The sequence below is a fragment of the Rattus norvegicus genome, chromosome X (genome assembly GCF_021556685.1).
Source record: "Rattus norvegicus strain SHRSP/BbbUtx chromosome X, alternate assembly SHRSP_T2T, whole genome shotgun sequence".
NCBI classification, from domain to species: Eukaryota; Metazoa; Chordata; class Mammalia; order Rodentia; family Muridae; genus Rattus; species Rattus norvegicus.
Window position 1 is genome coordinate 7,595,656 of NC_141554.1, and position 23,460 is coordinate 7,619,115.

The 23,460-nt window shown below is 40.5% G+C and overlaps 1 protein-coding gene and 1 pseudogene across 2 annotated transcripts in view; both read right to left on the bottom strand.

Annotated features, from left to right (window-relative positions):
* Araf (A-Raf proto-oncogene, serine/threonine kinase) overlaps positions 1–23,460 on the bottom strand; it is a 74,696-nt gene that overhangs the window by 30,687 nt on the left and 20,549 nt on the right. The gene's annotated exons all lie outside the window — the stretch shown is intronic.
* Positions 15,380–16,037, bottom strand: LOC147998126 (small ribosomal subunit protein eS24 pseudogene; annotated as a pseudogene).

Consider the following 23,460-nt stretch of genomic DNA (forward strand, 5'->3'; position numbering starts at 1 on the left):
CAAGAAAGGAAACAGAAACCAAGGAACAAAATACCCACCTAATAAAAATAAATCCAGAAATCAGCACCTGGACCTATGATAATCCCAAATTGGATGCCTAGACAACAGCAGAGAAACACAACCAATAAGAGCCAAGGCAATACATCACCAATAGAGCCTAGCCATCCTACCACAGCAGGCCCTGAATAACAACATAGCTATAAACAACATAGCTGAAACACAAGAAAAAAATCTTAAAATGGCCTCTATGAAAATGATAGAGGCCCTTAAGGAAGAAATGAAGAAATTCAGAAAAACAGTGGGAGGAAACAAATGAAATGGGTAAAATGGAAATAGAAACAACAAAGAAACCCAAACTGAGGAACTTCAGGAAATGAAAAATTTAGGAATTTGGACAAGAAATGCAGATGTAACCATAACCAACAGAATACAAGAGATTGAAGAGAAAAATCTCAGATGTTGAAACTTCAATTGAAGAAATTGATACATGTGTCAAAAGAAGAGTTAAATCTAAAAAAACTTCTGACACAAAACATTCAGGAAATCTGGGACACTATGAAAAGACCAAACCTAAGAATAACAGAAATAGAAGGAGGAGAGTCCAAGCACAGAGATCCAGAAAAATATTTTCAACAAAATCAGAAGACAATTTTCCTAATCTAAAGAAGGAGATGCCTATAAAGAAAGGTATAACCCTATTGCTGTTTCCAAGAGATGCTTGCTGACAGGAGGCTGCTCCCTGGGAGGTTCTGCCAGCACCTGACCTATGCAGATACAGATGCTTGGTCCCAAACATCAGACTGAGCTCAGGACACTGGTGGGAGAGATGGTAGAAGGGACTGGAGGAGTGGAGAGGGATTGCAGCACCATAGAAAGAATAATGTCAGTGGGCCTCAGCACCCAGTGCTCCCAGGGACTAGATCACCAAACAAGGAGTGTACAGGGAGGGAGCCATGGCTCCAGATAAATATGTAGCAGAGAAAGGCCTAGTCTGACATCAATGGGACAGGAGAACCTTGGTCCTGTGGAGGTTTGATGCTTCCGCATAGTGGGGTGCTGGAGAGGTTGGGGAGAGTGCTGGGTGAGGAAGCACTCTCATAGAGGCAAAGGGGAGAGATCAGATGTGGGATGGGGGTTGTGGAGGGGTAAATTGGAAGGGGGATATCATTTGAGAAGTAAAAAAATGGAATGATTAATTTTTTTAGGGAAAAAAGCATACAGAGTACCAAAGAAATGAAACTCCCCTTGCCACATAATTATAAAAACACAAAACATACATAACAAAGGGAGAATATTAAAAGGTGGTGTAAAGGGGAAAGAACAAGTTACATATAAAGGGAGACCTATTAGAATTACACTTAATTTCTCAATGGAAGGGTCTGGCAGATGTGTTGAAGATTCTAAGAGACCACAGATGCCATCCAAGACTACTATACCCAGCAAAATGTTCAATCATCATAGATATAAAAAATAAAATATTCCATTATAAAGCCAAATTTGAACACTGTCTATCTACAAATGTATCCCTATAGAAGATGCTAGAAGAAAAAACTCCAACCTAAGGAGGTTAAATACACCCATGAAAACAAGGAATAAACTCAGACCAGCAAAATCAAAAGAAGGGAAGTGTGCTCCTTCACCCACCACCTCTCTCTCTGCCTCTGCCTCTGCCTCTGCCTCTGCCTCTGCCTCTGCCTCTGCCTCTGCCTCTGCCTCTGCCTCTGCCTCTGCCTCTGCCTCTGCCTCTGCCTCTGCCTCTGCCTCTGCCTCTGCCTCTGCCTCTGCCTCTGCCTCTGCCCCTGCCCCTGCCCCTGCCCCTGCCCCTGCCCCTGCCCCTGCCCCTGCCCCTGCCCCTGCCCCTGCCCCTGCCCCTGCCCCTGCCCCTGCCTCTGCCTCTGCCTCTGCCTCTCTCTCCTTCTTTTTCTTTCTGTGTGTGTGTGGTATGTACACACACGCACACCACTACCACCACTGCAGCCCCCACGGCTGCCACTGCTGCGGCTGCCATGCCACCACCACCAACAACCACAAGAAAATAACCGGAATCAGCAATCATTGGTCATTGATATCACTCAACATCAACTATCTCAATTCCCCAATAAAAAGACAGATTAATAGAATGGATGTGAAAATGATCTGTCCTTCTGTCGCATCCAAACAACATACCTCAACATCAAGGAAAGACATTATCTCAGGGTAAAGAGTTAGCAAAAGATATACCAAGCAAATGGATCTAAGAAGTAAGGTGGTGCAGCCATTTTAATATCTAACCGACTTCAAACCAAAACTACTCAAGAGAGATAGGGAGAATACTTCATATTCATCAAAAAATAAATAAAAAAATACTGTTTCAGTTCTGAACATCTATTTCCCAAACACAAGGGCACCCAAGTTTGTAAAAGAAACATGACTACAGCTTAAATACCACATTGACCCTCACACACTGATAATGGGAGACTTCAATACCCCACTCTCACCAATGGACAAGTCATTCAGACAAAAACTGAACTAAACAGAAAAATACTGGAGCTAGCAGACTTCCTAAACCAAATGGACTTAACAGATACTTACAGAATATTTCACCCAAATACAAAAGAATATAACTTCTTCTTAGCACGTCATGGAATGTTCTACGAAGTTAACCACATACTCAGTAACAACGAAAGTCATAATAGATAAAAAATTATTGAAATAACAACCTGCATCCTATCAGACTACCATGGATTAAAACTGGGTACCAACAGAATGCTTATAAATGCATGGAAACTGAACAACTCTGTCCTGAATGAAAAGTGGGTCAAGGCAGAAATAAAGACATTAAAGACTTTCTAGAATTCAATAAAAAGAAATATACAGCATACCCAAACTTATAGGACACAATAAAGCCTGTCCAAGAGGCAAGTTCATAGCACTAAGTGCCAACATTAAAAAAATGGAGAGATCTCATACTAGCAACTTAACAACACACCTAAAAACTCTAGAATAACAGCAAAAATTGTAATCACACCCAAGAGAATTAGATGGCAAGAAATAATCAAATTCAGGACTGAAATCAATAAAACAGAAACAAAGAAAGTAATACAAAGAATCGATGAAACAAAGAGTTGGTTCTTTGAGAAAAATCAACAAAATAGAGGAACCCTTATCCAAAGTACCTAAAAGACAGAGAGGTAATACACAAATGGAGAAAATCAGAAACAAAATGGAATATAATAGTCACCAAGGAAATCCAGAGAACCTCAAGGTCATACTTTTAAAACCTGTACTCCACCAAACTGAAATATCTAAAAGAAATAGATAATTTTCTTAATAGGCACCACTTACAAAAGTTAAATCAAAATCAGATAAACACTTTAAATAGATAAATAACACCTAAGGCTACAGAAGCAGTCGTTAAAAGTCTCCCAACCAGAAACATCACAAATCAGAAATTGTACCAGACTTTCAAAGAAGAGTTAATGTCAACACTCCTCAAATCATAACAAAAGAGAAACAGAAAGAACATTGCCCAATTAATTTTATAAGACTACAGTTTCCCTGATACCAAACCACACAAACACTCAACAACAACAACAAAAAAAATGAACTACAGACCAATTCCCCCTACAAACACAGATGGGGAAAATACTCAATAAAATACTTGCAAACTGAATCTAAGACACATCAAGAAGGTCATCCACAATGATCAAGTAGGTTTCATCCCAAAGATGTAGGGATGATTAAATATGTGAAAGTCAGTCAATGATTACATATAAACACCATATAAACAAACTGAAAGAAAAAGACATTATTTTCTCATTAGATGCTGAAAAAGCATTTGACAAAATCCAGCACCCCTTCATGATAAAAGTCCTGGAGAGATTAGAAATGCAAAGCATATACCTCAGTACAATAAAGGCAGTTAACAGCAAGCCCACGGACAACATCAACTTAAGTGGAGAAAAACTCAAAGCAATTCTACTAAAATTAGGAACAAGACAAGTTTGTCCATTTTTCATATCTATTCAATATAGTACTGAAGTCTTAGCTAAAGCAATAAGAAAACTGAAGGCAATCAAGGGGGTACATGTTTGAAAGGAAGAAGTCAGTGTATCTTTGTTTGCAGAAGATATGATAGTATACATAAACAACCCTAAAATTTTCACGAGGAAACTCCTACAGCTGATAAGCAAATTAGCTGGATGCAAAATTAACCCCAAAAATCAGTATCCCTCCTATATACAAATGACAAATGGTTTGAGGGGAACAAATCAAGGGAACAACACCTTTCACAACAACCACAAATAGTATAAAATATCTTGGTGTGACTCTAACCAAGCAAGTGAAAGATCTGTATGACAAGAACTTCAAGTCTCTGAAGAAAGAAATTGAAGATCTCAGAAGATGGAACGACCTCCCATGCTCATGGATTGGTAGGATTAACATAGTAAAAATGGCCATCCTGCCAAAAACAATCAACAAATTCAATGCAATTCCCACCAAAATTCCAATGCATTTCTTTACAGACCTTGAAAGAGCAATTCTTAACTTTGTATGGAAAAACAAAAACCCAGGGTAGCGAAAACCATCCTGAACAATAAAAGAACTACTGGAATCTCACCATTCCCAATTTCAATTTGTACTACAAAGCTATAGAAATAAAAAACCACATGGTAATGGTACAAAAGCAGACATGCTCATCAATGGAATAGAATTGAAGACTCAGACATAAACCCACACACCTATAAACACTTTTTTAAAATAAGGAAGCCAAAAATACACACTAGAATAAAGACAGCTTCTTCAACAAATAGTGATGGTCAAAATGGATGTAAGCATGTAGACAAATGCAAATAGATCCATACTTATTCCCTTGCACAAAACTCAAGTCCAAATGGATCAAAGACCAAAATATAAAACAAAATACATTGAAGCTGGTAGAAGAGAAAAGTGTAAAATGATGTTGAATTTGTTGGCACAGGAGATAAACCTCCTGAACATAACACTGATAGTGCAAGCACTAAGACAAGCAATTAATAAATAAGACCTCAGGAAAAGGAAAAGCTTCTGTAAGGCAAAGTACCCTGACAATTGGACAAAATAGCAACCTATAAAGAGAGGGAAATATTTTTATCAACTCTACATCTAATAGAGGAGTAATATGCAAAATATATAAAGAAAGAGAAACTAGATTTCAAAAAATTAAATAATTCAACTAAAAAATTAGGTACAGATCTAAATAGAGAATTCTCAACAGAGGAAACTCAAATGACTGAGAAACACTTAAAGAAATATTCAATATTCTTAGCCATCAGAGAAATGCAAATCAAAACTACTTTGAGATTTCATCTTATACCTGTCAGAATGGCTAAACTTAAAAAAAATCACAAAAGACAGCTCATGCTGACAAGAATATGGGGCAAGGCTACACTCCTCCGCTGCTGGTGGGAGTAGAAAATTGTACAACCACTATGTAAAGTAGTATGGAGAGTCCTCAGAAAGTTGGGAATCGATCTACCTCAAGACCCAGCTATACCACTGTTGAGCATGTACCCAAAGGATGCTACAACCTACCACAAGGACACTTGCCGAACATGGTCATTGCTGGTTTATTCGTAATAGCCAGAAACTGGAAACAACCTAGATGTCCCTCAACAGAAGAATGGATAAAAGAAATGTGAGTCATTTACATAATGGAGTATTACTCTGCTATTAAAAGGAATGAAATCATGAGATTTGCAGGTAGAAATAATCATCCTGAATGAGGTAACCCAGACTCAGAAAGATAAATATGGTATGCATTCACTTATATGTAGATATTGGCCATTAAATAAATGATAGCCAACTTACAATCTGTACACCCAGAGAGGCTGGGTAGAGATGAAGAGACTAGGGGGAACACATGGATCTAATCTCCTTTGGAGGAGGAAATAGAACATATTTTATGGGTGGACTGGAGGTGGGGGTTTGGGAAGAAGTTCAGGTGGGGAGTGGGAGGGAAGATCGGTTTAAGGGAGGGATTGCAGGGAGAGACAGCTAGAATTGCAGAGCATTTAGGAGATGATATTGAAATCTCATGCAGTGGAAACTTTCTGAAATATATGAAGGTGATCCTAATAAGATGTCCTAATATTGGTGGAGATGAAGTCCCAACTGCCCATCCCTTGTCAGCAAAGGAAGCTTCCAATACTGTGACTGAGATGCATTCAGTGGAGTTCTTTGCCAAGGGAGTCCAATAGAAATCCACAAACAACACAGGCTGTTGTCAAACTGACAATTGGGCCCCATTGCTGAGGACAATGCTCACACAGTTTATAGTACATGAAAACTTCGAGCTGATGCCTACATGAAGTCTTCACTTCTATGTTCTAGTCTCTTTGGTTTGAGAAGGTAGTATGCAGGCTACCAAGAGAGAGATATAAATGTTAATAGAGCAATAAAAACCTTTGGCCTGTAATCTATCCTGCCTACAAGATATGGTGGCAAAGAACTTGTGGGAGTTCCCAACAAATGTCTGATTTGACTCAAAGCCTACCCTGTGAAAGGAACTTATACCTGGCATTGCTTGGGTGACCAAGAAGCAGAGATTAGATAGCCAAGGAGCCTGGGATAAAACCAAATAATATTGCTTTTTTTAAAATCATCAGTGTCTTAGTCAGGGTTTCTATTCCTGCACAAACATCATGACCAAGAAGCAAGTTGGGGAGGAAAGGGTTTATTCAGCTCACACTTCCACATTGCTGTTTCTCACCGAAGGAAGTCAGGACTGGAACTCAAGCAGGTCAGGAAGCAGGAGCTGATGCAGAGGCCATGGAGGGATGCTTCTTACTGGCTTGCTTCCCCTGGCTTGCTCAGCTTGCTTTCTTATAGATCCCAGGACCACCAGCCCAGGGATGGCACCTCCCGCAATGGACTGGGTCCTCCCACCTTGACCACTATTGAGAAAATGCCCTACAGCTGGGTCTCATGAAGACATTTCTTCAACTGAGGCTCCTTTTCTGTGATAATTCCAGCTTGTGTCAAGTAGACACACAAAACTAGCCAGTACAATCAGTAAAATGACTCCTGATGATATTCTGCTATATGCCTTAATCAACTATCATCAGAGAAGCTTCCTCTGTCAGCAGATGGGAACAGATGCATTCCTGAGCACTCGCGTGCATACGCACGCACACACACACACACACACACACACACACACACACACACACACACAGTGGGGGGGAGTGGGTTCCTGAAACACACAGCTGTAAATGAGATGATGTCTCCATCAAATCATTTCCTCTGAGTTCAGGGAAACCATTGGAAGAGGAGGCAGAAAGGGAATGGAGAACAGCAGAACAAGGTCTCTAAAAGTAAACAAGGCTCAGATGAAGACACAGAGACTGAAGCCGCAAACACTCAGTGTTTACAGGTAGGCACCGGGTCCTCTGCACATATACTGTAGCTTTCAGCTTAGTATTTATTTGTATAGAACTCCTGAGTGTATGGATGAGTGGATCTCTGATCCTTGTTCCTACTCCTCAGACTCTTACTTTTGTTGGGTTGCCTGGTCCAGTTTCCATGTGGTGGATTTTGTTTTATCTTATTAAACAGGATATAGTGTATGAGAATAAGAATCTATTTTCAATTTAAAAATAAAATAATAAAGTCTTATTTCTAAATAATGCAGTCAGATTAAATTTCCACTCTTTTGATGAAAATTTAATTTGAATACATGAAGCCTTGGGAGGCAAACACAAATTTCATCCAAATGACAACATGTCATTTTTAAAATGTCTTAGGTTATAGGTTCCATTCCTAAACTAGCCCTGTTAAGTCCTTTGTTTTTAATACTGGTTTGGAATTTTACATCGTAAATAAGAGGATTTTTATTTTTGTTTTCTTTAATTTTGTGGTTTATGTCTTAGACCTAATTACAGTATAATTTTATGAAGAATATACCTTAATATTGTAAAATAAATCATCCCATTTTTGAGACAGTGTCTCTCTGTGCAGCCCTGGCTTGCTTTGTACTCACAATCTCTCAGTTCATGCCACTACTACAGTCACCTCATAATTACTAATGTTTGTGCTTCAGGGTTTTCTTTTGTTGAAGGAGAAATTCTTTAGTGTTCCAGGTTCAAAACACCCTACTGAAAAGTATGGAGAATTGATGTATTCTGTACTCTAAGTTGAAGCAAGTCCTTTCTGGCTTTGTCCCCTGCCGCTTCTCTTGCTTTCTCTTCACTGTCCTAAGGTTAGTCATAAAAACTATCCATTCCTCTTCTTCAATGCAAGGCACAAAACCTGGAAATAGTGCTCTAAACTTCTGTCTTTCTATATGGGAGTTGGCAATAAATTTGAGAATTTGCCTTGTCTAATAGAAGCTCATGGGTCCTCATTCCAGAGATACCCTACCTCTGGGGAAAAGGAATAGACCAAACTGCATCTGTCCCCACTGGTCCATCTGTGCATTAGTCAGCTTTCTATTACTGTCACACACACACACACACACACACACACACACACACACACACACACACACACACACACACACATTTCTGAGCCTAGGTTAGTGGTTCATGCCTTTAATTCCAGCACTTGGAAAGCTAAGGCAGGAGAGTCATGAGTTCTAAGCCAGTCTGGGACCTACCTTATCTCAAAACAAGACAAAACAAAACAAAAATAAAAACAAGCTGTAATAAATTCAATTGCAATTTGTTCAATTTACTATTGTGAAATGTTTCTTCATGTGCATTCACCAAGCACCTATACATCTGTATCTTTTCAATATGTTTTTTTCTAAGCATTTCTGTATCTCTACATCTTTTAAGTATATTTTAAAAAGAGGACAGGAATCTTAGAGGGATAAAAGCTGAAACAAAAATTACTTGCGTTTAACAGAATAGGACTCTTCCAGAACCACTAGTTATTTTTAGAAACCATGTCTATCTCCGCCTCCATGGCTGAAAGGAACTGCAGACACCATCTGTCCCAAGCTCAGCAGCTGGAACTAGAATCCAATAGCCCTAGCCCCGTGGGTGGAATGTAGGAGGACAGCAGTCCTTGCTGCTGATTTCCTCATTGTCTGCAGTGACTTTGCTGTATGCTGGATGTCACTCAGAAAATAGAAATGGAGCCCTCTGCTGGGCTATGCCTTAAATTCCATATAGGGAATTTTCTGGAAAGAAATTAGCCATAGTGAAGGCAATATTCTAAGAGCCAAAGAAAAAGAACCAAGTATCCATCTGAGTTTAAATGCCAGTTAGAAACAGCTTAGAAGATTTATTTGGGGGGCTGGGGATTTAGCTTAGTGGTAGAGCGCTTGCCTAGGAAGCGCAAGGCCCTGGGTTCGATCCCCAGCTCCGAAAAAAAGAACCAAAAAAAAAAAAAAAGATTTATTTGGGTAATCAAATTAGAAAGCTCATACCCCTCTCTTGTGTTAGTAATGCATGAGGTGTATTGAATTTAAGTTTGTTTTTTTAAATGAATGAATAAAATAGTAATTTTTTAAAAAAATCATAATTCTGAAAAGCAAAACTGTGGTTTTTAACATCCTTAACTTTATTATCTTCAAAATATTAATAAGCATTTGTATTTATTTATTTACATATTTATTTATTTATTTATTGTGTATATGTGTATGTGTAGATGCATTCTACAGAGCAGGCACATGCGGAGGTCTGAGGACATCTCCAGGGACTCAGTTCTCTCCTTCCACCAGTCAATCAGTTTTGGTGTCAGATACCCACCTAGCTATCTGCTACTCCAAACATTTGTAGTTTCGCTTTGTTCTTTAAATATCAGACTTCAAATCTACCTGGGTAGTGTTCTCACAGTTTCCCTCCCAGAGCCCTTAGAGTACAGCCATATTTTGAGTAGAGGACGTTATAAAAGCAATGAATTATGAGTCTGAACCCTTTGATACAGATTTTAGAAATTGTTCGTGTCAGTATAAGGCTGATTCTTCACTCCTCACATGTGTTATTAGTTAAAAAGAGTAGTAATTAAATACATTGCTGCATAGACATCCACAAACTCATTGAACACAGTTATTAAAAGGAATGTGTTAACTTAGAAAGATTCTGTTGTTATTTCCAAGTGAATAAAAATAACTTGCAGAAGAGTAAGCACTCAGTAATCTCATTTTCATTTTTAAAAAAAATTTAGACTAATTCTGTTCTATAAGTGGGAAGATGCCCCCCAAAAGACTATAGAACAAATACTTAATCTAATCATTATCAAAAATAGACCCATTTCAGGACATTACTTGAATAAAGAAAAGGGGGGAAAATGCAATGCAGAGGCCTGGAGTGATGGTTTGGCAGTTAAGAGCACTAACTGCTCTTCTAGAGGATGCAGATTCTATTCTTAGCACCCACATGGTGGCTCAAAAAATGTTAAAAAAACCATCTGTACTCCAGTTCCAGGGGATCTGATGTCTTCTTCTGGCCTTTGCAAGCAATGTATTATTGTATAAAATTTTAATTCCAATATGGAGTTTCTACCCAACCTTGATCATTCGTTTCCTGGATAAAAGACACATAACTTTTATTATTTGCAAACATGCATGTAAGCAAAACACTCATAAAATCTTTTCTTAAAGAAGCAATATAGTAAAGTGCAAAGTACTGCAGCTGCTTGGACTTAGTTTGAGACTTAGTCTGAGCAACATAACACAACTCTGATTTGAAATAAATAGTAAGCCAGGAGTGGTGATGCCCACCTTTAATCCCAGTGACCAAGGGGAAGAGGCCAAAGACTCTGTATGAGTTTGAGGCCAAGCTGGTCTACATAGTGAATTACAGCTCAGTGAAGACTACATAGTGAGACTCTGCATCTAAAGAAAGAAGGAAAGAGAGGGGGGGAGGGAGGGAGGGAGGAAGGGAAAGACTCTCTGGGCTTATTTCATGGGCTGTGACACCCTCTGGGGGGCTGTATAAGTATCAGGCATGAACACACACACACACACACACACACACACACACACACACACACACAGAGAGAGAGAGAGAGAGAGAGAGAAAGAGAGAGAGAGAGAGAGAGAGAGAGAGAGAGAGAGAGAGAGATTAAAAATAGTACTTTAATTCCAGCACTTAGGAGGCAAAGGCAGATAGATGGATCTCTGCAAGAAACACTTAAAGAAATGTTCAATATCTTTAGCTATCAGAGAAATGCAAATCAAAACGACTTTGAGATCCATCTTACAGTTGTCAGAATGGCTAAGATCAAAAACTCAAGTAACAACACAAGGGGAACAATTGTCCATTGCTGGAGATAGTGAAAATTAGAGGATTTTTTCCCATTAAAAGTTGTCACTAGGGTTGGAGATATACAGCTTTAGTAATAGATTTGTCTAGAATTTTTGAGAGCCAGGGTTTCGTTTTTCAAGATTTTTGCTTCAAAACAGTTTCTACTAATTTCTCCCTGTGTTCTTTCCCTAAGAAATGCAAATAGATTCCAAATGTTTCTAGGCCACTCTACTAGCTGCTTGAGAGGAACAAAGAGGAAAATATGATATGTATTTTATTAGTCCTTACAACAAAATAAAATTCCACCAAGATAAAAGCTTTAAATGCAAAACAAAACACAGTAGATACATAAAATTAAATTTAAAAATAAGGGCAGAGCTGTGTATGGTTCTAATCTGTACAACCACTCTAGGAATCAAATGGTAGTTCCTTGTATCTAGTTTCTGCTACTTTGTGGGTTCTTCTTTTTCCAACCCCTTATTCCCTCTAGTTTCACCCCCCCTATCACTAGAAAGGAGAGAATGAAGGATAGAGTGGGAAGAAAAAGAAATACCTGAATCTATTTTTCCTTTTGTTCCTTCATTGAACATGGACTACTAACAAACTGCAACCAACCCCCCTAAACTACCACCAACCACCAAGCTCTCCTCTCAGAGCCCATTTATATACCCTCTGAAAAGTCCCCATAATTCCAAACATCACACAATCATGGAAACTATCCATGGCTTGCAAAAACCACACCTTTGCTAGAGCTCGAGGCAAATCATAGTCTGCTGTAGTCAGTCCAAAGCAGCCCCGTATCCCATATCCCCACACCTGGGATTAAAACAAAAACACATTCTTATAATATTTATGTTGTTTTAAAAAAAGAAACCAAATTTTTAGAATTGTCAGTACAGTTCCTCAGAAGATTGGAAATCAATCTACCTCAAGACTCAACAATACCACTCTTGAGCACGTACACAAAGGTTGTTCCATTGTCCCACAGAGACACTTACTCAGCCATGGTCATTGCTGCTGTATTTATAATAGCCAGAAACTGGAAACAACCTAGATGACCCTCAAGAGAGTAATAGATAAAGTGTGGCACATTTACACAATGGAATACTATTCAGCTATCAAAAACAAAGACTTCATAGCTAGGCAGTGGTGGCACATGTCTTTAATTCCAGCATTCAGGAGGCAGAGGCAGGCAAATATCTATGAGTTTAAGGCTAGCCTGGTCTACAGAGATAGTTCCAGGATAGCCAGAGCTACACAGAGATACCCTGTCTTGAAAATCAAAAGAAAACAAAAATTCCCTTGCACCCCACCTTGTAACAAGCATTCTCTAGCTATAACTATATGCCACAAACAAACTAGATTATCATCCTGCTGGTGGCCTCTGATATCACTTGGCATAATTTTAAAATTTGTTTTTTGTGAGTTTCCCGGTGTTTGTCAAGCTGGCCTCATGGGTTCAAACTCATCAGCTTTCAAAGCATTTCATACGCAAATGCCAACATTCCTGATAAAATTAAACTTTGACTTTAAGACTGTGACTTACATGCAGCTGTAACAACATGGAAGGTTTCATGGCCTTCACCAGATTTTCTCCACTTATCACATCTGATAGAGATGTGCTCCGATATAACAGTAGAGTATCATTGACTCAGTCCCAAAGGGCTCTTCCACTGCCCTGACTTGGAACCACAGTGCCTTTATGTGTCTCCCGTCTGCACTGTGTCCTCGAGATCTGACATTAATCTGTTCTGTCCCTCAAATTGTCATTAAAAGACTGCTATATAAATAGAATCATATAATACATGATTTTGTTTCAGGAGAGAGGATACCGTGTAGCCTAGGCTGCCTTGGATCTAGTTGCATAGCCTAGGCTGGCCTCAAACTCATCTGGCCTTCATGTGGACCACTAGGCCTGGCCACATGTGTGCTCGTCCAGATTTGGGCTTTCCCCACTCAGTTTAAAGCCTTGGAGGTTCAACTGAGTCATTGTATCATATCAATATTTTCTCACTTATAATTAATTTCACTTAAAGAAAGACTGGTTCTCATTTAGCCTAGGCTGGCCTTGAACTCAATATGTAGCCAAAGATGACCTTGAACTATTGCCTACACCTTTTGAATGCTGGGATTGCAGATGTGTGCTACTATGCCTAGCTGTTCCTTTTTATCACTGGTTGCCATTTCATAGTAGAATGTACTACCACCTACCCATTCATATGATTATGGAAGTTTTTCCAGTTTTTTATTGTTATTAATACAGTTGCTATGATTGTTCTGGTATAGCTTTCAGTGTGAATAGGGGTTTTCATTTCTGGGATAATTACCTAAAAATATAATTACTATGCTGTAGGAAATTATGTATTTTGTAACAATGAAATTGACTTTTTTTCCCCAGAATGTCTTTTTTATTCTCTCTCTTTTTTTCGGAGCTGGGGACCGAACCCAGGGCCTTGCGCTCACTAGGCAAGCACTCTACCACTGAGCTAAATCCCCAACCCCCAGAATGTCTTATTTTTAAAGGTAGTTGGTTTTTGGTTTTGTTTGTTTGGTTTTGGTTTTGTTTTCATCTGTACTTTAGCAGGACTAGTATTCACTCTTTGTGGTGCAGTCAAATATAAAACAAATGTTAAAGAACTAAATAGTGGTTGTAGAGAAACCTAGAGCCCTCAAGGGTAGAAGAAATCAATGAAGCACATTGAACTTAAGTCATCACCTGATAGTTTTATTATTGTTGTTATTGTTTTATGTGTATAAGTGTTTTCCTTCCATATATATATATATATATATATATATATATATATATATGTATACACACACACACATATGCCCACTGTGTCAATTTAGTGATTGACATATAACTAGAGTATGGCCAAGTAGGTTACAATAACCCCTCCTGCCACAGACAGGATGTCTCTGACACCTACAGATTGGTAGATCTCTTATAAGTTTGAGTGTCAAAGACACTATATATAATGAAGGCGCTAACCTCAAATGTGGGAAGTAATAAACTCAAAGAGGTGTGATAAGGCTTCATCATTTCTGTTCTTGGTCAATGGCAAGCTTGTCTTACTAAAAGGCCAATTGTCAAGTGAAGGATTTAAGTTCTAACATGCTTCATTGATTTCCTCTACCTTTATTGACTCTACAATCATCTGTCTAGAACTGTTTCTCTATAATCACTATTTTGTTTTTAAATGTTAATTACAATCATTTATCTATTATATGTGCTGGGGGGTAGGCATGTGGAAGATCAAAAGATCACTTTGGAGAGCCAGTTCCCTTCTTCCATCATGTGAATCCTGGGCATTGGACTTAGGTTGTTATGCAACTTAGGTTGTTATGCTTGGCAGTAAACTGCATCACCTATTGAGCTTCTTGTAAACTTTGCTTTGTTCTTTAAGATTTGGGTTTTTTTTTTTTCATTAAGATTTGTAAGGAACTGGAGGGAATGGCTCAGTGTTTAAGCACTGACTGCTCTTCCAGAGGTCCTGAGTTCAATTCCCAGCAACCACAAGGTGGCTCACAACCATCTGTAATGGGATCTGATGCCCTCTTCTGGTGTGTCTGAAGACAGCTGCAGTGAGCTCATATATAATAAAGAAATAAATCTTCTAAAGAAATTGTAAGATGATGTTTTATACTTGACTGTGTCATGACAAATCAGTACCGGTTTGTCTGAAATACAAATGAATAAAACACAAACCAAATCTTTAAAATAAGACAGTTCATCCTGAGGGCTTAGGGTCTGGAATCTGAAGGCTGACACTGATGAGTCCAGAAGATTAGAAACTGGTCAAATAGTTTTACGCCAGGATCCTGGGACTCCTTGTCCCTGCCATTATCCAGAAGCTGGAAATGGCCTTGGTTATGTCCCTGGTGGAGGCCAGGTACCCCAAAAGCGTTTGGAAGGCTCTACCTTCTGATCTGTTTTCTCCTTATGTTTCTTCTATTTTATAGCTGCCTGGAAGCTGTACTTGATGATGTAACTAACTAAACCTTCAGTCTAGACAACCATCATTTTTAATGAAGAGCTTTGTAATTGGATCTCTGGCTTTTCTGAGGTCTGCCGAATTTATTATGATGTTAGGAGTGACACCATTAGTCTTGGGACCTTGCACATTCAACTTCTGTCTTAATATCATCTCTTATTTACCAACTCAACCCCCGCTCAGAGGATTTTACTGTATTCTTACTATCTGGGACCCCTTGACCTATTTTTTTCACTTGGAAATTTTGAGTTTATTTGTTCATTTAGAAATTTGCACCCTCACAGTTGATGATGTCACTATGAAATCTGTATTCCTCCTGCTGTTTGCCAGCACCCACACTGGCCTTTGCTGTCCCCCAACCTTCTTCATTCTCACATTCGTTTCACTATCTTCCTGAGGTCTTTTCCCTCTCATAAAGGTAATGTCATATAAGTCTGTGTTTTGGCTCTTTTTTGTTCGCATAATCCAAAGTCTCAGGCCAAGTTGTCTTGCCACCACCAAAATTGTTTCTGAATCCAAATAGAAAGATGACATCTGGTGTGGTTTTGCACATTTTAGCTGGTTTTTCCTAACTTTCTATCTTTGGCACTGTTACCTTCCCAAATGGACTTTAGTGATCATTCGTTGTTTCCTCTGAACCAGACAGTCATGATCTTCCTGGTCTGCATGATTACTATATTAGGCTTGATGGCAGAGGTCCCTAAAAGCTGCCAAGGGGCCTCAATTCTTGACATAAGTGGGTGTTCCAAGAATTAGACTTAGAGTCTACTGAGGATGGACCCCTCCCTCATGATCTACTTTGCTCACACTTTCTGTTTCCTTGGTAACTAGAGAGGGAAGCTTCATAATTGCCCTTCCTTAGGATTTAAAATACCATATGAAAAGATGGAGGTGCCAGGGTTTTGCTGAAGCTCATTCAGGGAAAGTTATTTTCTCCTGGTCAAAGGAGTGCAATCTGAGTTCTACCTCTGACCCTGGAACCCAGAGATAGGATATTTTGACTTGCTCCAAAGATTATACCATTACATACTATTAACCTGAAGTAACCTGAAGAGTTAATCCAACTGAGTCTGTCAGTCACCTGGCCAGGAGACCACACTTCAAGAAAACTGATTAACCTGAGGTCATGCTAAGGCGATGGGAGGAACAATTATTCCCTTAATGAAGTAATGCAAATCTGCTTCCCAGAAGTCCCTCCTCTAATATAGTTGCATACAGAGCTTCCACTATGTACTACTAAGTCTGCCTAACACGGGAAGTATAACTTTTCCTTTTCTTCCACCCCCCTCTCTTTTTTGGGGGGTAGGGGTGGAGGGTTTACTGGACCAAAGTCTAAGCATGTTTTCCTAACACCTTGGGTTTTCTCACTTGCTCTTCTGAAATTCCTTTCTTTATCTGCCATGCAGCTGCTGCCAACTTTCGTCACTGAACATTCCACCTGTCGTGGACCCTGACTCTCCCTTCACTCAGCAGCTAGTAAGATTACAGCTCACCTGCTCTGTTGTTTCTCTTTTAAAATGGCCCTTGAGCTTCATCCTCCATTGGCTTTAAAATTCCTTTTGTTGTTTTTTGTTTTGTTTGTTTATTTTGTTTTGTTTTGGAGACAGGGTTTCTCTGTAAGACCTTGGCTGAAATTCTTTTTATTAAGGAGACTAAGAATCCAATAGGAGACCCAATTTCCCCAGTAACACTGTATCAAGTAAACGAGTGTGTGTGTGTGTGTGTGTGTGTGTGTGTGTGCGCGCGTGTGTGTGCTTTCCTTGTGTTAACTACTCTTTGGCTATAGGGTTATAGGGTGTTGGCCATGGCGCTTTATAAAGTGCAAGAAAGGTATCACCCCCTTTCCTATCCCCAGCCTTCTGTGGTCCCTAACTGGACTTGAATGTGATGAAGCCTTGTATTCCTCCCCAAAGCTCTTAGACCCCTTTGCATCTCAGTGGCTGAGGAAATTAACATGTGTGATTGTGTAGTGAGATAAATGAAGATGACCTAGCTAGCCCAGTTGATAGAAATGGGAAAATAAAAACGTGTGGATCAAGTCTTTGTGAGCTCCAATCAAGTATCCAAGTCCTGAGACAAAATGTTCCAGTGAATCAGTGTCTTGGCTGGAATATTCAGTATTAATAGATTCCCTTCTCTCCCAGTAGCTGCATAGTTGAACTGGCCCTACTGTCTATATCTGTAGGGTCCCTATAGAACAGCAGCAGCTTGATATTTTCTGGAAGCAACCTTCACTTTTGTCTACTGAGGTTCATGTCTCTTGCCCAGAAACCTGTGGGATTTGGGTCGGGTCCTACAGTCTTCGGCCCTAGGGTGGCAGCAGAGATAGTCTGGTCCAAGTAAACAGGCATGCAGAGGCGTGGCAAAGCATGATTTTAGATGAGATGGAATGTTGTTTCCCACTTGGAGGGATTTCCTACCGGATTTGCACAGCACCTGGGGGAGAGTATTTGCGTGCGGAGTAAAACCCAGAACTAAACAGGGCTGGGCTTGAGAAAAAAAGGAAAGGGGACGCAAAATGGATGAATAAGGAGGCGTATTATCTGGTTGAAAAGGATTTGTGGCGGAGGCTGATTCCTAGCATCAACAACCCCCTCTGCTGGCTCTTGAATACGTTGCCTTGCCATTTTGAGATGCCATTTAGGCATTTATGGGGACATGAAACTAGGAGCGGGAAATTCCTGAGCCCAGAGACTTCTGGACCTCCCTCATGTCCCAATTCCTGTGCCTGCAAGATAGGGGAATGGAATCCCTGACCCTTCAAGCACCACAATCACTAACCCAAAAACGTTCTGGTTTTTGGCAGCTCCTCTTAAGAGCCAGAAAGCAGAAGGTGCTGCTTCATTCCAAAGGTTTCAGTCCTGAAGTTTCCGGGCGACAGATCAGAATTAACTCCCACTGCCGCAGTACCCTCAGGGGATTGTATCCTAGGCCCTGCTGGCTAGCCAATCCGGGCTTTTCTGTCTGCCCATTCTCTCTAGGCCAAGCGACACCATCTAGTTCCGCAAAAGTGCCCGCGGGAGATGACCTTGTAATTAACAAGAGGGAGGGCTCGAGGAGGCAGAAGAGGGAACTGCCAGGAGAAAGCCCAGGAGAAGCAAAATGGAGGAGGAGGCGGGGAGAGGAAACCAGGAACTGAGGCTTGTAGTATGAACGGCAGGGGGCGCGAGAGACCGCCTAAGGCCAAGGCCAAGCTCTGCAGCAGCATGGGCGTCGCCACGTAGTCCGCAGTCCGCAGTCCGCAGTCCGCAGTCCGCAGTCCGCAGTCCGCAGTCCGCAGTCCGCAGTCCGCAGTCCGCAGTCCGCAGTCCCAGGGAGGGGCTGCCTCCCTACTTCGTGTTGCAGTGGTGGCAACAGTCTGCCTGCCTAAATGCCACCAAAAGGATCTAAGTTTGCTATGTGGACTAATCATCTGTTTCATTTCCCACCTCTTAGTATCTTCTCCATCTTCTTTTCCGTCCGCATGGTCTCTTAATATAGGTAGGTAAATGATAGATGTTAATTGAAAGGTATATGTTTAAAGGTACTTGTATTATTTGTAAGAGGAAACATTTGAATTCAAATATCATATGTAAAAGTGTGAACTAAAAAATTAAGAAAACCCGTAGACGGTTTCTCTAAAGTGTTAGGAAAACATCAAAAATATTACTGACACATTGTAGCAACACAAAAAAAATAATTTAAATCTAATCATGTAACAGGCAGGACGATCACAAATTCCTAACCAGCCTAGACTATGTAGTGAGTTCTAGGCTGACCTGGACTATAGAGACCCTGTCTCAAAAATCAGATAATAATGAAAAGGGGAGACAAAAATAAATTTCAAACTACAAAAAAAATCTTTTGTAGATGTGGAAGTACTTTTTCGTTTGAAATTGGTAGAGTGTCCATAAATCATATTCAAATGAAGCATGATCCTCCCTTTGTTTACAGATGAAGAGATGCAAACTGCATCTTGGTTGTTATAGGGGCAGGGCTTGAGGAAGACATGAGGGTTCCCCATTAAACCTCAGCTGTCAGGGAGACACATCTCTTTCCTTTCTGCTTCTACCCAGGTATTCCATCTTTTGACCAACAATGCCAGCCTCTTAACCCCCACACCAAATCTGAAAATCCTGGGCCTCCTGATCTCCTATTAACATGTCTCTGCTGAAAAAAGCTAAGAATTTCTCAGTCTAATAAATAGACCAAATCTTCACACCTGACACTAGAAGCACAGACATTTAGGCTCCACTGTACAGCTTCCTAGAAACTACACACACACACACACACACACACACACACACACACACACACACACACGCACGCACGCACGCACGCACGCACGCACGCACGCGCATCAGACAAACGAAGCAGCTTTTCACTGCCAAGTATTCTGCCCCTGGAGGATGGTGCTCAGAGAAGTCTGTGTTTCCTGCTAGGAGGTTTCAGAGCAGCTGTGCAGCAAAGCTTTTGGTGGGATGAAAGGAACTTAAAGAGACCCAGTTGATATGTGCTAGGCACAATTTGGCGTCCAATGCATTGTGAAAAAAAAATAGACACTAAAATGGCACTGTGGCAAGAATGGTGGTACTACCTGTAGTCCCAGCTACTCAGGAGGATGAGTTTCTAGGGACAATCTGGGCTACACTGAGAGTAAATATTACATGCATGTGCATGTGTAACACCTCCTCCTCAACCAAATAAGCACCAATCACTTTCAGGAGTTTCCTAAGCTAGTCCCTTATACTTGATCACTTGACTGTATATGGGTGAGAGCACAGGATCAGGGAAGGAATCTGCTTTAGCACAGTCCTCCACCCCCTCTCCACCCTCTCCCCCAAGATGTACAGAAGGAAAACTGCAGCAGACAACACCATGTGAGAGAAAGCCTTGGCATCTTTCATCCAAATGTGGAGCAGCATTCTGTCTTGGTCCTTTTGACTGAAAGGGTGACCTATTTGACTGAAAGAGTGGCCTATTTCCTGTACTTTTTTTTTTTTTTGGTTCTTTTTTTCGGAGCTGGGGACTGAACCCAGGGCCTTGCGCTTCCTAGGCAAGCGCTCTACCACTGAGCTAAATCCCCAACCCCTATTTCCTGTACTCTTGATGCACAGCTCTGGCTGCAGCTGGTCTGAGGTCTGTGTCTGTCAAAGCTGCCGAATGAACTCGTCCTTCTCCCCACCCCACATGCCTGGTTGGCCTGGGGCCAGAGAGGACCTGGCAGTGAGATGCTGGAGAAGTAGAACCACTCTGACTCATTCCTGTCCCTCCTCTGCTCAGGAAAATGCCGACCTCTTTTGTTCTCTGCATCTGGAATGGTATCTCTCTTCCAACTTGTCACCATGACTTGATTCAATGGAGGTATGAATCAGGATCTGGAAGTGACTCAGGCATGGAAGGGAGGGGGTGGACCCGTCTACATTACTTCCTGTCCTTGTGCCTTCGACCACTACACATGTCTAGGAAGAGAGAATCAAGGGGGCCAGGAAATGGCATCTGTCATTTTGCCTACTTCTTGAAACTATATGTGGCAGCCACTTTTGCTGTATGTCCTAGGCTGCCCTGACACCCAACCACATTGCCCTAGTATCTAGAAAGATTTCCCTCTCACTTCACCGATGCTGTTCATTAGAATCTCAGCCTGCATTAGAATGGGAAATATGTACGTTAGAACCAAGATTACATGATAGTTCTCCAATTATCAAAGCTAAGGTAGAAATGGCAATTTGAGACCATATATTTAAGTGGAGGAATCTAGCTTTTGATCATGATTGTATTCTCCCCACTGTTTCTCCATCTGTTTCATTTTTAATATGGTCATCCACATCTATGGATTTCATATCTATGAGTCAACCAATTATGGAGTGAAATGGGGGGTTGTTATTGTTATTGTTTTGAAACAGGTTCTCACTGTGTATCTCCTGCTGTTATGGAACTTGCTCTATAGATCAGGCTGGTCTCGAACACAGAGATCTGTCTGCCTCTGGAATTACAAGTATGTGCCAACATGCCCAGCTGCTATGTCCATTCTTAACTGCTGAGCCATCTCTCCAGCCCAGCAAGTATTTTAAAACTTATTTATTTGTATTTATTGTGTGTATTTTACCTGAATATATGTATGGGTACAATGTGCTTACTTGGTGCTCTTGGGAATAAGAAAAAGAAACTTATTCTAAATATTACTATTTCATTTTCAGACTCCATTTAGTATAAGGAAAAACTAAATTCAAAGTCCTACGCTCCAGGGACTTTCCAATAGCCAAACAGCTTCTGTTGTAAGGAAACAGAAACTGTTGTCTCAACTGTTGTAAGGAAACTGTTGTCTCAGTCCAGATATCTCAAGGACAATTTTTCCATCTTGCTGGCAGGGTCAAACTAAGTTTTGTGTTCCCAAGCCCAGGAACTATCTGTGGCAGTCACTTTTGCTGAATGTCCTAGGTTGCCTTGCTCAACCACCTTATGTCAAAATATGATTGGACAATGCTAGGCCCACCCTGATCCCACCCTTATGGCTTTTTAAAAAAAATATGCTGTACAATGTCCCCTCAGGGTCGCAATTCAGCTCCTGACTCTGCTCTGTGACCTCTATCAGTCAATAGGGGCTTAATTACAATAAGATTTTTGTCATCTGTATTGATCTGGTGTTTAAGTTATGTTGATTTTAAGCGGACCTCACAACAGTGCCTGCAGAGGCCAGAAGAGGGCACTGGATTCCCTGGCTCTGGAATTATAGTTATTAGCCATCACTTGGGGGGATGATAATAAAGCCTGAGTCCTCAGGACAAGCAGCCAGTACTCTTAACTGCTGAGTCATCTTTTAAACCCCAACAAGGATTTATTTTTCAAAAAGATATCCTCAGGGCAGGGTGTGGTAGTACACACCTTTAATATCAGCACTCTGGGGGCAAAGGTAGGTGGGTCTCTGTGAGTTTGAGGCCAGCCTGGTCTACACATAACGAGTTCCAGGACAGCCCAGGGCTACTTAGTCAGACTGGGTCTCAAAACAAACAAAATCTATTGTGATTCACCATAGCCACAAAGTGGAAATGGCCCAATTAAATGTTCATCAAAAGAAGAGTAGAGGGTTGGAGAGAGGCTCAGAGGTTAAGAGCACTGACTGCTCTTCCAGAGGTCCTGAGTTCAAATCCCAGCAACTACATGGTGGCTCACAACCATCTGTAATGGGATCTGATGCCCTCTTCTGGTGTGTCTGAATAGAGTGTAGTCACATACATAAAATAAGAAAATCCTTAAAAAAATAGTTTGAAAAAAAAGGAGAGTGGATAAAAGAAATGTTTCCATACATAAAAGAAATTAATTGCAGATATATGCTGCAAAATGGATGAGCTTCCAAAATATTGTTCTAAGAAAAAACAAAACAAAACAAAAAAAAAAAAACAAAAAAAAACCAAGCCAGACAGGGAAAAAAATCACATATTTTTATGAAATAGCAAGAATAGAAAAAGTCACAGAAACTGAATGCAGATGAATAAGGGTTTTGGGAGGCTTATTGTTTGTTGTCTTTCATTACTTTCTTTTTTTTTTCTATTCTTTTTTTTTCAGAGCTGGGGACCGAACCCAGGGCCTTGTGCTTCCTAGGCAAGCGCTCTACCACTGAGCCAAATCCCCAACCCCGCTCACTACTTTCTTATCCATTTTAAAATTCTTAATAGGTTACTTTTTAAATTTAATTTTAAAATTCTATATATATATTTTTTCAAGACAGGGTTTCTCTGTGTAGAATAGGCTGTACTGAAACTTGCTTTGTAGACCAGACTGGCCTTGAACTCAAAGGTCTGCCTGACTGTGCCTCCTGAGTGCTGAAATTAAAGGTGTGTGTAACCATGCCAGGCCTTAAAATGTTATTTTTTAAAATATTTTATTTTTACGTGTCTGGGTGTATTGTCTGCATGTATGTCTGTGTACCATGTGCATGTCTGGTGTTCACAAAAGCCAAGAGAAGGCTTAGGATTGATTCCCTGGAATGGAGTTTCAGCCAGTTGTTAGCCACTTTTTGGTTGTTGGGAAATCAAACCTGGATTCTCTGAAAGAGCAATCAATGCTCTTAACTGCTAAGTCATCTCTCCAGTCCCTGTTTTACATTAAAATTTTCTTATATATGTATATATGCTTGTCTCTGCGTGTGACACATGTGCGCAGCATCTACAGAAGGCAGAAGAGGGTGCGGGGTTCCCTGGAATTACAGGCAGTTGTTAGCTACTTGATGTGGGTGCTGGGAACCAAACCTAAATCCAGAGCAGCAAGTGCTCACT